The 15,931-nt window shown below is 42.3% G+C and overlaps 1 protein-coding gene across 1 annotated transcript in view; it reads left to right on the forward strand.

Annotated features, from left to right (window-relative positions):
• The first annotated feature begins 1,447 nt into the window (after positions 1–1,447).
• Positions 1,448–15,931, forward strand: part of rbm24a (RNA binding motif protein 24a) — a 36,732-nt gene continuing 22,248 nt past the window's right edge. The window contains exon 1 of the mRNA XM_060849862.1: positions 1,448–1,583. The gene's annotated coding sequence lies outside the window, so the exon portion shown is untranslated. The remainder of the gene's footprint in view (positions 1,584–15,931) is intronic.

A 15,931-nucleotide genomic window follows, 5' to 3' on the forward strand; every position in this document is an offset into this window, starting at 1 on the left:
CCTAGTGCGTCAACAAAGCACAAATCAAGTGTGTTATGGAATACTTTCCACTTGCCCAGATGACTGCAACTCCTATAATATTCAAGAAGCTTGACGCAATCCAGGACAAAGCAGCCGACTTGATTGACATCCCATCCACTACTATCACTGTACAGGGGCAGCAGTTTGTACAATTTGAAAGATGCAAGGCAGTGACTCAGTAAGTGTAGAAACAATGTGCAGCCACAGAGAAGGAAAGATAGAATCAAAGAGGAGCAACAAAGAAGAAACTGAGAATTGAATGAAGTGAGGGGAACTTTGAAACGATAGTCATACAGGAGATGGAAACTGACAGAAAAGAAGGTGACAAACATAGCATTGGAAAAAGATTTTAAAAAAACAAATATAAATGAATAAAATGGGGAGAAACAGAAAGGAATGGTCCAGCCATTTACTCACACCCATTACGCTGTTGGGGTTTGCGCCAATCTTCCCCTCAAAGCGTCCTGAGTGATCTGGAAAATTCCCACGGCAATGAATGCCGAGAGGGATGAAGGGTAACGGATAGAAGTAACTTTAATCAGTGACCCCGAAATTATAAATGAAGTAAAACACACAGAGTTGCACACACATGTCATTAAATCATGATACGGATTAATCAGACCTGGACTGATTGACACACCTCGCATTGCCAGGCATAAATGAGTCGTCTCCAAGTTAATTCCTAGAATCCTTTGCCATCATGTTCCTAAGGTAGTAATAGCACATGAAGTTCTGATATGTGTGGGAGGAGGTTGTTTTATGTCAGTGGATAAACATGGAAAATGCTGCAAAGTTGGGTTAAAGTACTCTTCAAATGATGAATAAACTGGAACGGTTAAATATTATATGTCAGTAATGTAGGGCGGCACGGTGGCACAGTGGTTAGCACTGCTGCCTCACAGCGCCAGGGACCTGGGTTTAATTCCCGCCTCAGGTGACTGACTGTGTGGAGTTTGCACGTTCTCCCCGTGTCTGCGTGGGTTTCCTCCGGGTGCTCCGGTTTCCTCCCACAGTCCAAAGATGTGCGGGTCATTTGTAGGCGAATGCTAAATTGCCCGTAGTGTTAGGTAAGGGGTATATATAGGGGTATGGTTGGGTTACGCTTCGCAGGGTCGGTGTGGACTTGTTGGGCCGAATGGCCTGTTTCCACACTGTAAGTAATCTAATCTAATCTAGGGAGACCGTCAGTGTAATGTCGAACGCATGTCAACAAGATATAACTGAGGGGTTTGTGTTGAGGGGCTGGGAGCCAGGCTGCCGTGAGGCGGCGCTCCGGGTCGCTACATGAGCTCCGACGGTACGTACACGGAACCGGCGGTAAAACCGCGCAGAAGCTTGGCTTCGATTACCGGGACAATTCGGCTACAAATGAGACTGCGCCTCTCAGGCACATGCGATGTGCATCTGGCGATGATAAATAAATAAGGAGGCGTCCGATTACAGCCGGATCGAGTGACGCTGCTCACCAGCCTGAAGCATTCGGCGAGTCTGCACTTTGCCCCTGCATTTAGACTGGGGGAAACAGCCGAAAACAAAAGCGTCAAGAGACAAGTTTGCCAAGTGTAAGTGATAGCCTGCGGATCTAAAATACTCTCAGCGGGAGACCACCTCCTCCTCAACATTGTGTGTAATATACATATAGTGTATTTATTTATGAACTATATATATGTTTATTTATAAAACATTTATAAACTTCATATTAATCAACAGTAATAACACATCAAATATCCCGAAATAATATTCGAGTCTACATCCTGTAATGTTGAAACAAGCAATTTACAACTAGATGCATTTTAAATCCTTCGGCGGAGACTAGCTTTTCTGCAATTTGAAGGATTTATTTGAACTTCAGTGAATCGCTTGGGTATACTTTGAAAAAGTTTGCATGCTCACTCACGGTGTGAATTGCCCAAGCTTTCCTACAATCTTGCTGTTGGCGGTGAAGTATAGAAACAACCAAGTGCGTCTAATTTTGCCCACTTGTATTTGGGTTTTGTCAAGATCACTAAGACTGTGTCAGCTTTGCCTGGTCTGGTTATGCCTCTGAGCTTACCGCGATAGAAGCACTTAGCAGTGGGTCACCAGACACCAAGAACATAGGCATGCTCACCAGCTTCCGATATAAGACAGCCCACTCGGTACAAGCATAAAGAATCTTGGAAGACTTGCATTAATTTTCATAAACCGACCTACAGTTAGACTTGCAGCGTCAGCACCCTGATAGCGTCATGGAATCATTCAATGGTTTCAAAACATTAGAGGTTAAAAACAATAACTGCAGATGCTGGAAACCAGATTCTGGATTAGTGGTGCTGGAAGAGCACAGCAGTTCAGGCAGCATTGGAGGAACAGCGAAATCGTCATTTCGGGCCTTGCAAAAATGCCATCCCTTATTCCCAATTCCTCCGCCTCCGCTGTATCTGCTCCCAGGAGGACCAGTTCCACCACAGAACACACCAGATGGCCTCCTTCTTTAGAAACTGCAATTTCCCTTCCCATGTGGTTAAAGATGCCCTCCAGCACATCTCATCCACATCCCGCACCTCCACCCTCAGACCCCACCCCTCCAACCGTAACAAGGACAGAATGCCCCTGGTGCTCACCTTCCACCCTACAAACCTTCGCATAAACCAAATCATCCACCATTTCCGCCACCTCAAAAAGATCCCACCACCAGGGATATATTTCCCTCCCCACCCCTTTCCGCCTTCCGCAAAGACCGTTCCCTCCATGACTACCTGGTCAGGTCCACGCCCCACTACAACCCACCCTCCTATCCTGGCACCTTCCCCTGCCACTGCAGGAACTGTAAAACCTGCGCCCACACCTCCTCCCTCACCTCTATCCAAGGCCCTAAAGGAGCCTTCCACATCCATCAAAGTTTTACCTGCACATCCACTAAGATCATTTATTGTATCCGTTGCTCCCAATGCAGTCTCCCCTACATTGGGGAGACTGGGCGCCTCCTAGCAGAGCGCTTTAGGGAGCATTTCCGGGACACCCGCACTAATGAACCACACCACCCCGTGGCCCAACATTTCAACTCCCCCTCCCACTCTGCCGAGGACATGGAGATCCTAGGCCTCCTTCACTGCCACTCCCTCACCACCAGACGCCTGGAGGAAGAACGCCTTCCGCCTCAGAACACTTCAACCCCAGGCCATCAATGTTGACTTCAACAGTTTCCTCATTTTTGCTTCCCCCACCTCACCCTAGTTCCAAACTTCCAGCTCAGCACTGTCCCCATGACTTGTCCGGACTTGGCCTACCTGCCTATCTCCTTTTCCACCTATCCACTCCATCCTCTCCTCCCTGACCTATCACCTTCATCCCTTCCCCCACTCACCTATTGCACTCTATGATACTTTCTCCCCACCCCCACCTCCTCTAGCTTATCTCTCCACATTTCAGGCTTTCTGCCTTTATTCCTGATGAAGGGCTTTTGCCCGAAACGTCGATTTTGCTGCTCCTCGGATGCTGCCTGAACCGCTGTGCTCTTCCAGCACCACTAATCCAGAATTCAAAACATTAGAGCCTATTAGACCTGTCTGTGCTGCGTCTTTGAAGTAGATAGGCAGGAGAATGGAAGAATACAGCAAGGCAGGCAGCATCAGGAGGTGGAGAAGTCGATGTTTCAGGTGTAACCCTTCTTCAGGACTGGGGTGGGTGTATGGGGGAGCTGCAGATAAAAGACATGGTGGGAGCAGGGTGGTGAAATGGAGATAGGGGTGAAGACAGGTAGAGGGTAAGACATGGTTGGTCAACGGTTGGTGGAAGGGAGAGGGAGGGGCTGGGAAGACAGTCTGGGGATGGGAAGGGTGGTTATTTGAAATTGGAGAACTCATGTTGAATCCTCCGGGCTGTAGGCTGCCCAGGTGGAAGATGAGGTGTTGTTCCTCCAATTTGCGGTGTGGTTCATTGTGGCAATGGAGGAGGCCAAAGATGGTCATATCGGAAAGGGGGTGGGAATGGGAATTGAAATGGGTGGTGACTGGGAGGGCTGGCCAGCTAGTGCTCAGTGAACCGTGCCCTAAGTTTACGTTAGCTCTCCCCGATGTAGAGGAGACCCCACATCAGGAGCACCTGATATAGTAAACTAGAAGAGTCTCACCTGGAAGGACTGTTTGTGGCCCTGGATGGAGGGGTGGGGGCTGGTGTGCCAGCAGGTTTTGCATCATTTCCAGTTGAAGGGAAGGAACCTCGGTTTGGGGGTGGGGGGAGGTGGTGGTTGGGAAGGGTTGGTGGCGCAAACCAAGGATTGTCAGAGATAACAGTCCTTGTGGAAGGCAGAGAGGGGTGGGGAGGGGAAGATGTTCTTGGTGGTGGGGTCTAGTTGCAGTTGGCGGAAGTATTTAAGGATGATGTGTTGGATGCAGAGATTGGTGGGGTGGTAGGTGAGGACAAGGGGGGTGTTTAGAGCAGTGGAACGGGGAATGAACGTAGTCTATTGGAGGGCTGTCTGGATGACAAAGGGAGGAAAAGCACATTGTTCGAAAAGGAGCATTCACTTGTCTTCTCTTCTAGCAGTGCAAGTCTTCCCTTTTGGGATGATCATGCAATCTTCTTTTGAAAGTCTCATTTGAATCTGACTCCATCCCTCTTCTCAGGTCTTAAACCTACATCCACCACACACTCAGCCGCTAGCTTTCCCCCCACAGAGTCATACAGGACGGAAACAGATCCTTCAGTCCAACTCTTCTATGCCAACCAAGTGTCCCATACTGAAAGTCCCACTTGCCTGTGTTTGGTCCATATCCCTCTAAACCTTTTCTAATCATGTACTTGTCCAAGTGTTTTTTAAATGTTCTCTCTGTACCTACATATCTACCACTTCCTCCGGCAGTTCAGTCCACATTTGAACAACCTCTGTGTTAAAAAGGTTTTCCTTTTAAATCTTTCTCCTCTCACCTTATAAATATGTTCCCTAGTTTTGAACCCACCCACCGTAAGGAAAAGACCTTTGTTATTCGCCTTATCAATGTCCCTCATGATTGTATAAACTCTCTTAGGTCTTCAGGTTTTCCATCAATGGGGACAGTTTCTCCCTATCTACTCTGCCCTGACCCTTTATGATTTTGAATATTTGTGTCAAATCCCCTTTCAGTCTTCAATCATCCAAACAAAACAGTTCCAACATCTCCAATCTTTCGATGTAATTGAAGTTACTTATCCCTGGATCCATTCTTCTGAGTGGTTTCTGCACCTTCTGGAGTGTGTTTACATTTTCCTAAAAGTGTTTGCCTAGAATATTCCAGTTGAAGCCAGGTTTATGCAGGTTTAACATAAATTTCTTGCTTTTAACTCTGTATTCTTGTTGACAAAGCCAGGATGCCATCTACTTTACTAATAGCTCTCTCAACCTTTCCTGCCACCTTCAATGATTTACACACATATACCTCCTGACCCAGTTAAATGCTTCCACTTGTGTTTTTGACAGCTGTGAGGAATCAGTGTTCTGTGTGTATACACATTGCACAAGCCCACAGCCTCCCCCCCCAACCCCCCCTTAACTCTTTAAGAGGCTGCGACTTAATTTCTGGTTGCACTTCAACTACATGCTTCTAATCTATGGTACAGAGTGGGAGTGGGTAGTTCAGAAGACTTCCTCATGGACCCTCTCTGGCCCGGGTAGTTATCAACAGGCCTAGGCAGTGGGTTGTGGAGAGGGATGTTATACCTGACCACTTGCTCAAACATTGTTCCATCCACTCCCAGGTGGAATTGGAATGGTAGCATTGGACGTCAACTGCCACATTTGAGGCATTTTGTGCAGTGAGCACCGAGGAGTCTGGAGTCCAACATCTTTGCCAAAATGATACTTTACCTTAAAATTAAGTTTTGCTCAAATTTTTGATTTTTGTTATGGGGCCCCTTTAAGGAGTTGACAAATTTTAATTTGTTTTTTTAGCTTAATTGGATATTTCAAAAGTTTAAATTTCCTGGTCCCTCTGTTCCTGCATCACCTTTAGAATTGTAGTCTTTATTTTACATTGTCTGTTTGCACTCTTCATGCCAAAAATTAATCACCTCTAATGTCTCTGCATCAAATTTCATTTACCACTTGTTCACCTTTTCTACAAGCCATTTGTGTCCTTTTGACATTCCATACTATAATCCTGACAGCTCACAATACTTTAAGTTCGATCTGCAGATTTTGAAATTGTGCCCATCACACTGAGATGTCAGTCATTAATATATATCGAGAAAAGCATGGATCTTAACACTGTAAATCTTTATCCAGACTGGAAAACAACTGGTCTTTACTATTCTATTTTCTATCACTCAGCAAATTTTATCCTAATGTCCCTTTAATTCAATAAAATCTAATCTTGATCATGTCAAACTGTATTAAATGCCATTTTGAAGTCCATGAGCACCACATTAACATCAATACCCTTACTAAAAGCAAGTTTGCTGACACAATTTTCCCTTAAGAAATTCATGCTGACTTTCCTTAATTAACCCATATTTGCCAAGTGATTATTAATTTTGCTCTGAATTGTCATTTCTAAAATCTTACCCACCACCAAGTTTAAACTGATTGATCTGCATTTGGTGGTGTTATCTTTGCACTTTTTTGGACAAGTGTGTCTCCAATCCTCTGGCACCGCTCTTGAGTCTCAGGAACATTGGAAAATGATGGCTCATGCTGTTATAGTTTCTTCTCTCACTTTTTTTTCAGTATCATTGAATGTTGTCATCATACTGAAAATATAAAGGTGGCACTGTTGGTTTACAGTGGCTGCTGCACATGACTGTCTGATCAAGAAAAAACAATATTCTGTATGTCTACTTAAATGATCAGTGCTGTGTTAAATGCTGATAGAAATTTTAGAGGCTGTCTTTTCTCTTCTATAGGAAATAATAATATTAAAAGATATTTTCATTGATATTCCTCATCATCCATGTCAAAATCACTCCAAGATATCAAGACTAGTGATCTCCTATTTTGTTTTCTGCATCACTGACAGCCTTGCTTTTAGTCATGTGCCCAAGAGCTCCCATTTTAAACATTTCTCTATCCTGCAAAATGCGTCTGAAAGCTGACCACTTATTGACAAACATTGATAGTCTGCCCTAATGTTCTTTGGGTCAAAATTAATGCTGTTTTGAAACTCATTGTAATGTTGTACTTTGTTAAAGGTTCTATATAAATTCAGGTTTTTTTATATTTCGAAGAAGTAGATTTTGCCATTTGCGTGATTAAAGTACAAATCTCTTTTTTAGTTGAATGAGTACAAAAGGAAGAGCCCATTAAGAGAATTGTACCATTCTAAAGAGAATGTGACACTTAGATGGCAGTTATTATTTCAGAAGTGATTAAAGAAATGCAGCATTCAAATCAGCAACCTCGATACATGAGCTCTGTAAACCGATCCGTGGTATTTTTAAGCTTGGAGTGAAATATAGCACCTGCCCAATGTAACCTTTATCACTGCTAGGCCAAGATTGCTTAATGCAGTAATCAAATAAACAAGACGGGCCTAAGAAAATGCTTTGTGCTATTTATCTAAATGGTAAATAAGGTGGAAGATGGCAGCGTTGCTGTGATTTTCATTTCCATTCAGCTCAAGAAAGATGCCAATGTTAGAAAATGTTACATCCATTCTGAAAGCAAAAGTTGTTGCTAGGAGATAAGCTTACAATCAGCCAACTGCAATAAGTTTGCCAATTCAAACCTATTTTCTTTTGAATTTAAATCATTATATATCAATGAAGATTCCCAATAGTTGAAAAAAGTACATTCAGCAGGAACTTTTAGATCGCTACTGGATATGGTAATAAAGGAGTGTCTCACAGTTATTACCACTGACGGAAGACAAGTCCTTGGTGTTTGTAAAACTAGTGGAAATTAATGTGTTACTATAAACTGCTGTTTTTTTTCCCATCTGTAGACTTACAAAAATTTGAACTTTGGTTTATCTCCAAATTAGACCTGAATGGATTCTTGAAATCTGTCAATGATCTTCGCAAGCAAAGTGGTCAAACTTGTGGGATATCTGTCCAGGTTACAGTTGTCTCTAACTGTAAGATGTAAGGGTGGTACAGTGGCTCAGTGGTTAGCAGTGCAGCCTCACAATACCAGGGACCTGGTTTTGATTCCAGCCTCGGGCAACTGTCTGTGTGGAGTTTGCACATTCTCCCCGTGTCTGCGTGGGCTTCCTCCGGGTGCTTCGATTTCCTCCCACTGTCCAAAGATGTGCAGGTTAGGTGATTTGGCCATGTTAAATTGCTCATATCATTAGCTGCATTAGTCAAAAGAAATGTAGAGAAATAAGGGAATGGATTACTCTTCGGACTTGGTGTGGATTTGCTGGGTCGAAGAGCCTGTTTCCACACTGTAGGGATTCCAAGTTCTATTATAGTTCAAAATGAAAACTTTTAATCGCTCCAAAAATATACTTAGATTGAGATTATTCTTCAGTTGCATAACCACTATCCCTCATGAATCCACTGAGGATTTATGAAATATGTGGGGAGGAGATATCATAATCCAATGGTTGGCACATTTTTGATTTAGAATTTTTTCTTCTTCGCCCACTGTATTTTAAATTCATGGCCTTCTATTACCAATTTCATCTTCAGCTTTGATACATATTGTAAGCAGAGATATGCAGATGTATGTTAGTAAATAAATTACAGTGGCTGCACCACATAACTCTCATTATTAGAAAAAAGTACTCTGCATATGTACTTAAATGACCAGTATCGTGTTAAATAAAATGGAAATTTTAGAGACTGTTTTCTGTTTTACAGGAAATATTAAAAAGACGTTTTCATTGATATTTTTAATTCTGTGACTTTCTTACCCAGCCAAAAACTCTCCAAGATCAGGTACTTCCTGGATAGTAATTTTCTTCTTCTAGCCCTCTTGGTTGGAGGTACTTTTGGGGTGTGGGGGTGCTGTGGGGTGTGAGGGAGATAATAAGTGGAGCCAACATTTATTCACGGAACAAGCGTTCTTTGTTGTTGAGTCTTACTTATATATTGCCGAAAATGACATATTTTGTCTAAGCTTTTCATCTCCCATTCATCAGGACATTCACAAGAATACCAATACAAAGAGATATTTTGAGAAGAAGTGCTGATTCTTTGGCAGGTAGACTCTGATTGTTGGAAGCATTGTTGCCAAAAATACATTAGATGATGTCTGACAGCTTTGTTTAAATTTAAATCAGGCAAATTGACTCTGATCGGTCCAAGCATCACTTGGGAAATGAACCAGAAAATGGCTCTCACCGATTTTGTGAAGTTGAAACAGGCAATGTGTGTGTAAATGTTCTTCCTGTGTCTTCAAGCAAGAAGATTTTGTCTAAGCTTCTAGTGTGTGCAAGGCCTTTGCACCATGAGCCTAACTGATGTCATAACTTGCTTGTCAGTGTAATTCTTGATGCATTTAGGATTATTTTGCATAATATACCAAATCATGGAATTCCCATTTAATGTTAGACACTGTCTTTTGTGTTTTGCAAGCAATGGCTGGTCAGACACAGGAACTTGTTATGACCAGCCAAATGAGTATGCTGTTTGATAGAATCCACCAATCTTTGGGATGTGCAAGCTTTATATCTAGCATTATACCAGCATTGCACTTCATATGGAATATTATTTATTTGTTTAATAGATAGAACATCTTTTTCACCTTGACAGCAGCAATCTGACAGCAGCATACCTGTTGCTCAACGTTTTGTAATGCCTTGTCCTTCCAAGGTAATGCTATAGACAGGGCACTTTTCAGGACCACAAGTAGCAGGCTTAGGCCTGTTCTTATATAGTAAGAAAAGATCTAACTAGGGTAGTAATTACCTTGTAGGATGTCTCTTATGTGACCTAATTCAACATCAAGCTTACACAGTAAGCAAATTGTTCAAACACTATTTGCAAGGTTGTGGATAAGGTTAATCTGAATGTAAGGAGGAGGCAAGGGCCTAGTTGAATTATCACTGGGTTGTTAATCTAGAGACCCAGATAATATTCTGGGATCCAGGTTTCAATCCTGCCATGGTAGAATTTGAATGCAATAAAAAAATCTGGAATTAAGAGTCTAATAGTGACCATGATTCCATTGATTGTTGGATCTGGCTCACTAATGTCATTTAGGGAAGGAAACTGACATCCTTACCTGATCTGGCCTTCATGTGACTCCAGACCCACAGCAATCTAGTTGACCCTTAATTGCCCGATAGGCAATAAATGCTGGTCTAGCCAGGCAAGGCCCTCATCCCATGAATGAATTTTTTAAAATGGAACTATGGCAATCTCAAGGTGTGGATTGATGGTGAAGATAGGCTTGCAGTAGAAATCATAAAGAATGCCTCTACCAGTCAGAGTCCACCTGTCAGATTGTGTCCCTTCTACATTGATATTCGTGCATATGTCCTGATGAGTGCAAACAGCTTTGGTGTCTCCTTTAGCAGTACTTAAGTTTTGTACTATCAGGCATCTATCTTGATAAAATACTGAATTAGATTTTACCATGGTCAAGGAAGTTGCTCCTCAATGTCGTATCATTGAACAATGAGAAAAGCTAAGTATTGATTTGTTAGAAGGTGAAGTTTAGAGCTAATGTATTAAAAATCAACAAAAAATCATTGAGATATAACACAATGGCAATATCTGTAACTTAACAGTTGTAAGATTACAGTGAGGAGAAAGTGAGGTCTGCAGATGCTGGAGATCAGAGCTGAAAATGTGTTGCTGGAAAAGCGCAGCAGGTCAGGCAGCATCCAAGGAACAGGAAATTCAACATTTCGGGCATAATTCCTGATGAAGGGTTATGCCCGAAACGTCGAATTTCCTGTTCCTTGGATGCAGCCTGACCTGCTGCGCTTTTCCAGCAACACATTTTCAGCTAAGATTACAGTGAATCAATATGCATTACAAAAGCTGTTTGATATTTGTTTATACCATATAATAGAGAAATAAACTCACTAACTTTTGATTTAGTGGCAAATTGTGTTAACCATTGGTCTTTATCTCAGAATCCTGTTTTCAAGTCCTACCCAAACAGATGTGATAAAAGATTTTTCTGCCTCCAAGGTATCTAAAATACAGTTTCCAAAATCCATGTGTCCAACAGCACAAAATAATCCTACAATACATAGCTACTCAGCAGTTGGGAGTTCTGTTGGGATAGGAAAGATACACAATGGTAGAGTAGAATCTGCATTAGCAGATCATCTGGGCATGGGGCCTCACAATACTAATATTTCTCAATTTGATGAACACAAAATTCACAAAAATGTTAAAGGGAAAAGATTACCACCTTTCATAATGTTAGGTCTGCTTATACTACACAATTGTGACAAGAGATAGCTTTAGTGACACTTAATAATCTGTAGCTGTTACAAGTATTTATTATGAGTGAATATGACTGAAAAAAGTCACAAATCACTAAACCACTCTTAGGTTATAACATTGGGTCTCCCAAAAGCATGACATGACACTAACACTCATAATAATTTATACAATTAAAATGGTAGGTGCAATTTATTATATTTAAGAGAGTTGGTCTCTATTATATATAATCCTGTTGATTTCCATGGTTTTTTTGAGTCAAAGAATACGTTGCTCTTCCTTTTCTCTGAAGACTGTCTTCTTGTTCATCTTGCCTCTTCTGCTTTTCTGTTTTCCTCCTCTTTGCTTCTCCCTTTCCACAAAAGCCTAGTTTTCAGTTTCCCTCCGCCACTTCTCTGTTTTCTTCTTTCCCCTCAATTGAGACATACTGCAGTATATGGCTTGGCATGAAAGGAACCACAGCATTGGAGTAGAACCTGCAAAAAAAAACAATTGCCACTCAGCAGCTCCCTTCCCATCCCTCCCTCAATTGCTCATGTTTTCTCACATTCCTTTGTTCCAAATCCATTGCACCTTGCCTGTGCCCATTCTCTTTCATTGCCACATAACCCTACTACATTGCAATTTAAGCAGATGTTGAACTTCCCTTTGCTCCATTCTCGCTCAAATCACCGTTAACCCTCCATCCTCTTTCACTGCTCCCTGCCCCATCCCTATGAAGAAAGGTTAGGACCTGGCACTCTCAACTTTTCACTCCTCCCACGATCCTTATAGAAGTTTTATTTGTTTATAAAATTCAATCTAGGACAGAATAAGCTGTTTGCCTGCCTTTCTTCTAATGTTTTTCCCTCTCCCTCAGTCACATCATATTGTCAGTCTCAAGGGTGGAAATGTTTGTATTAAGATTTTCCAACTGCTAACAAGCCATTGGTGAGGTATTTTGTTCGTCTGTAGTTGAATCTTCTTTTGCAAAATTGAAATGAAGAATGACATTTGCTGTCTGATTTCCTCTCTCGCCCTTCTCCTCATGGATTAGTCTTGCTTAAATATACTTTCTAATGTTTCAAGAACCCAAGATAAAAAGAACAAGGGGCAGCAGACCCATGTGAACAGCACTATCAGCAATCTTTCCTCAAAGCCACACACCATCCTGATTTGGAATTTTATTGCCTTTCCTTCACTGTTACTGGGTCAAAATCCAGAAATGTCCTCCCTAAGAGCATTGTGGGTGTACCTATTTCCCAAAGACAGCAGGCATCCAAAATGGCAGCTCCAGATCTCCTTCTCAAGGACAGTTATGGCAAAAATTCTGGCCTAGCCAACTAGCAACATCCACATCCTAGATAAAATAATTAAATAATTTCATTATTTGATATTCACGTATTACTGTCTCAATTTTAAAAGAAAGTACAATATAAATTTTACCTCAAGTGAAGTGTTTCTATCCTTATCAGGTTGACGAGACTTTCTTGAGAAAGTACAGCCCAAGAAAGATATTTCCCAATATATTCGAACTGAGCCAGTTGTGAAGAACAGTACTGTAGAAAATCCTTAGGAGAAAGTGAGGACTGTAGATGCTGGAGATCAGAGTCGAGAGTGTAGTGCTGGAAAAGCACAGCAGGTCAGGCAGCATCCAAGGATTGGAAGAATCTACATTTCAGGCATAAGCCCTTCATCAGGAATGAGACTTGTAGGCCGGGGGAGTGAGAGATAAATGGGAAGGGGGTGGGGCTGGGGGGAAGATAGCTGGGAATGTGATAGGTAGTTGAAGCTGTGGGTGGAAGTGGGGAGGGTGGTGCGGATGGATGGGATAGAAGGAAGATAGATGGGTAGGACTGGTTAAGGGGGCAGTGCTGAGTTAGAGGCTTGAGACTGGGATCAGGTGGGGAGGGGGGAAATGGAGAAACTTGTAAAATCCATATTGGTGCTGTGTGGTTGCAGGGTCCCAAGGGGGAAGATGAGGTGTTTTTCCTCCAGGTGTCGGATGGTAAGGGTTTGGCAATGGAGGAGGCCAATGACCTGCATGTCCTTTGTGGAGTGTGAGATGGAGTTAAGATATTCAGCCACATAGGGTTGGTTGGTGCAGGTGTCCTAGAGATGTTGTCTGAAACAATCCACAAGTTGGCGTCCTGTCTCCCCGATATAGAGGGGACCACATCGGGTGCAACAGATACAGTAGATACTGTGCAGGTAAATTTTTGTCGGATGTGGAAAGATCCTTTGGGGCCTTGGACAGAGGTGAAGGGGGATGTGTTGGCACAGGTTTTGCATTTCCTGCAGTGACAGGGGAAGGTACAGGGTTGGGGTGGGGTGGTGGGGTGGGGGGCTGGTGGGTGGCGTGGATCTGATGAGGGAGTTCACAGAGAGAATGGTCTCCCTGGAATGTTTATCCTTATTTAGTTGTAAGTTCACATGGGATATATGGCAGATTATTCGGCAAACCAGAACATACTGATGTTTATAAGGGTTTCCAGCCTCGCATTATCAGTCTTATCTCAATATATTAGCACAACGCTTGGCATGACGTAACTGGGAAGAGTACAATGATAATTGAGCCTCACTGTTCCCCAAGTAGTTAAGAAATATGTAAAATTCTATCCAAACCGCCAAGATGATCAATTTTTTCTGACTGACTGCTATTCAGTATAAAAGCAACTTACACCAGGTTTTATCATTACCAAAAAAAAACTTTATTATAAACATATTTAATTTTAACCATTGACAGAGATAAGAAAGGATTACCAATCTATCACTATAGAACTTAAACTATAGCCCTTTAAATCCCCAATTACATACATCTTCATTCATGAATGAAACAGACAAAGGTCAGATGGTTTGGCACAAAAAAAAGTAGGTGGCACAGTGGTTAGCACTGCTGCCTCACAGCGCCAGAGACCTGGGTTCAATTCCTGAATCAGACTGTGTGGAGTTTGCACATTCTCCCCGTGTCTGCGTGGATTTCCTCCGGGTGCTCTGGTTTCCTCCCATATTCAAAAATGTGCAGGTTAGGTGAATTGCCCGTAGTGTTAGGTAAAGGTGGGTGGGTTGCGAGTCAGTGTAACCTTGTTGGGCCGAAGGGCCTGTTTCCACACTGTAAGTAATCTAATCTAAAATATTATTGGTGGAAAATATGGACAGAGAAAACAAAATGCAGAAGATCAAATGACCAAATCTCAAGGGTGGGTTACAATGTCTCTCAAAGTGTCTTTTGCTTTTAGCAATATTGACTCGCTGTTGTCTGTAAAGCAGTTGTTATTCTTCACTTTGATAATTGTTGTGTTTGTCTCTTGTTTGTGTTTGAATTTCTTCCTTTAAGTTTCTTGGTTTATCTGCCTTTTCACTCACAGTGAAAGATTGTAGAGAGGGATGTTTTGAGTTTGCTGGCTCTGGAGTCTCTGACTGCTCTGCACTAACAAACTTCAGCTCAGAGATCAGAGTTAATGTTTCAGATCCACTGACCCTTCCTCAGACCTGCTGAGCTTTCCCAGCAATTTCTGTTTTTGTTTCTGATTTGCAGCATCCACGATTCTTTCGGTTTTTCCACACTGTAAGTAATCTAATCTAATCTAACTTCAGCTCGACCAATCTGATAGCTGTTGTCAAGCAGATTTTCCTTATCCCAAAGACTCCTAGAGCCACTTGGTCTCAAAATAACAGTTTCATTTCTTTGAAAAGCAATATTATTTAGACTTTTCCGAGTTGTAAAACTCCCTTGGTGTTTCAGGTATATAGCTTTCTGATCTCCATTCCAGCTTATACATCTTTCTCCCTCACATGTCCTCTTGACTCCTTCTGCACTATTAACTTCACTCATACTTTGTGCTGGTGAGTTCCACATTATCACCATTTTCTGTGGAAAGATGTTTCTTTTAAATTCTCTATTAGATTTTTGAACTATCTTATATAGATGGTCTCTAAATATGCTCTTCCAGGGAAGTGAACACATTCACTTTCCATGCACTTATTAAAAGGTTAAAATACAGTTTTCAAGACCCTCTATGAGTTCACCCCAAAGCCAGTTTTCAAGAGAAAAGAGACAGGGGCTGTTCATTCTTTTCTTAGTCTAGATTAGAGTAGTGCTGGAAAAGCACAGCAGGTCAGGCAGCATCCGAGGAGCAGGAAAATCGATGTTTCGGGCAAAAGCCCTTCATCAGGAATAGAGGCAGGATGCCTGCAGAGTGGAGAGATAAATGAGAGGGGGTTGGGGGTGTGGAGAAAGTAGCATAGAGTACAATAGGTGAATATGGGTGGGGATGGAGGTGATAGGTCAGAGAGGAGGGTGGGAGAAGGAAGCAAAGAGTAAAATGGGTGAATGGGGGTGGGGATGAAGGTGATAGGTCAGAGAGGAGGGTGGAGTGAATATGTGGAAAGGAAGATAGGCAGGTAGGACAGGTCATGAGGGCAATGCTGAGCTGGAAGGCTGGAGCTGGAGTGAGGTGGGGGAAGGGGAAATGAGGAAACTGGTGAAATCCACATTGATGTCATGGGGTTGAAGTGTTTCTTATGTCACATCATGACATGTGTGCCCTACTCAAAGGCATGACCTTGACTTAATGTCTTCTGATGCTTCTTCCTCAGAAATTCCTGGAAGTTTTTCTAATTGGTGGTTTAA

The sequence above is a fragment of the Hemiscyllium ocellatum genome, chromosome 34, assembly GCF_020745735.1.
Source record: "Hemiscyllium ocellatum isolate sHemOce1 chromosome 34, sHemOce1.pat.X.cur, whole genome shotgun sequence".
Lineage (NCBI taxonomy): Eukaryota > Metazoa > Chordata > Chondrichthyes > Orectolobiformes > Hemiscylliidae > Hemiscyllium > Hemiscyllium ocellatum.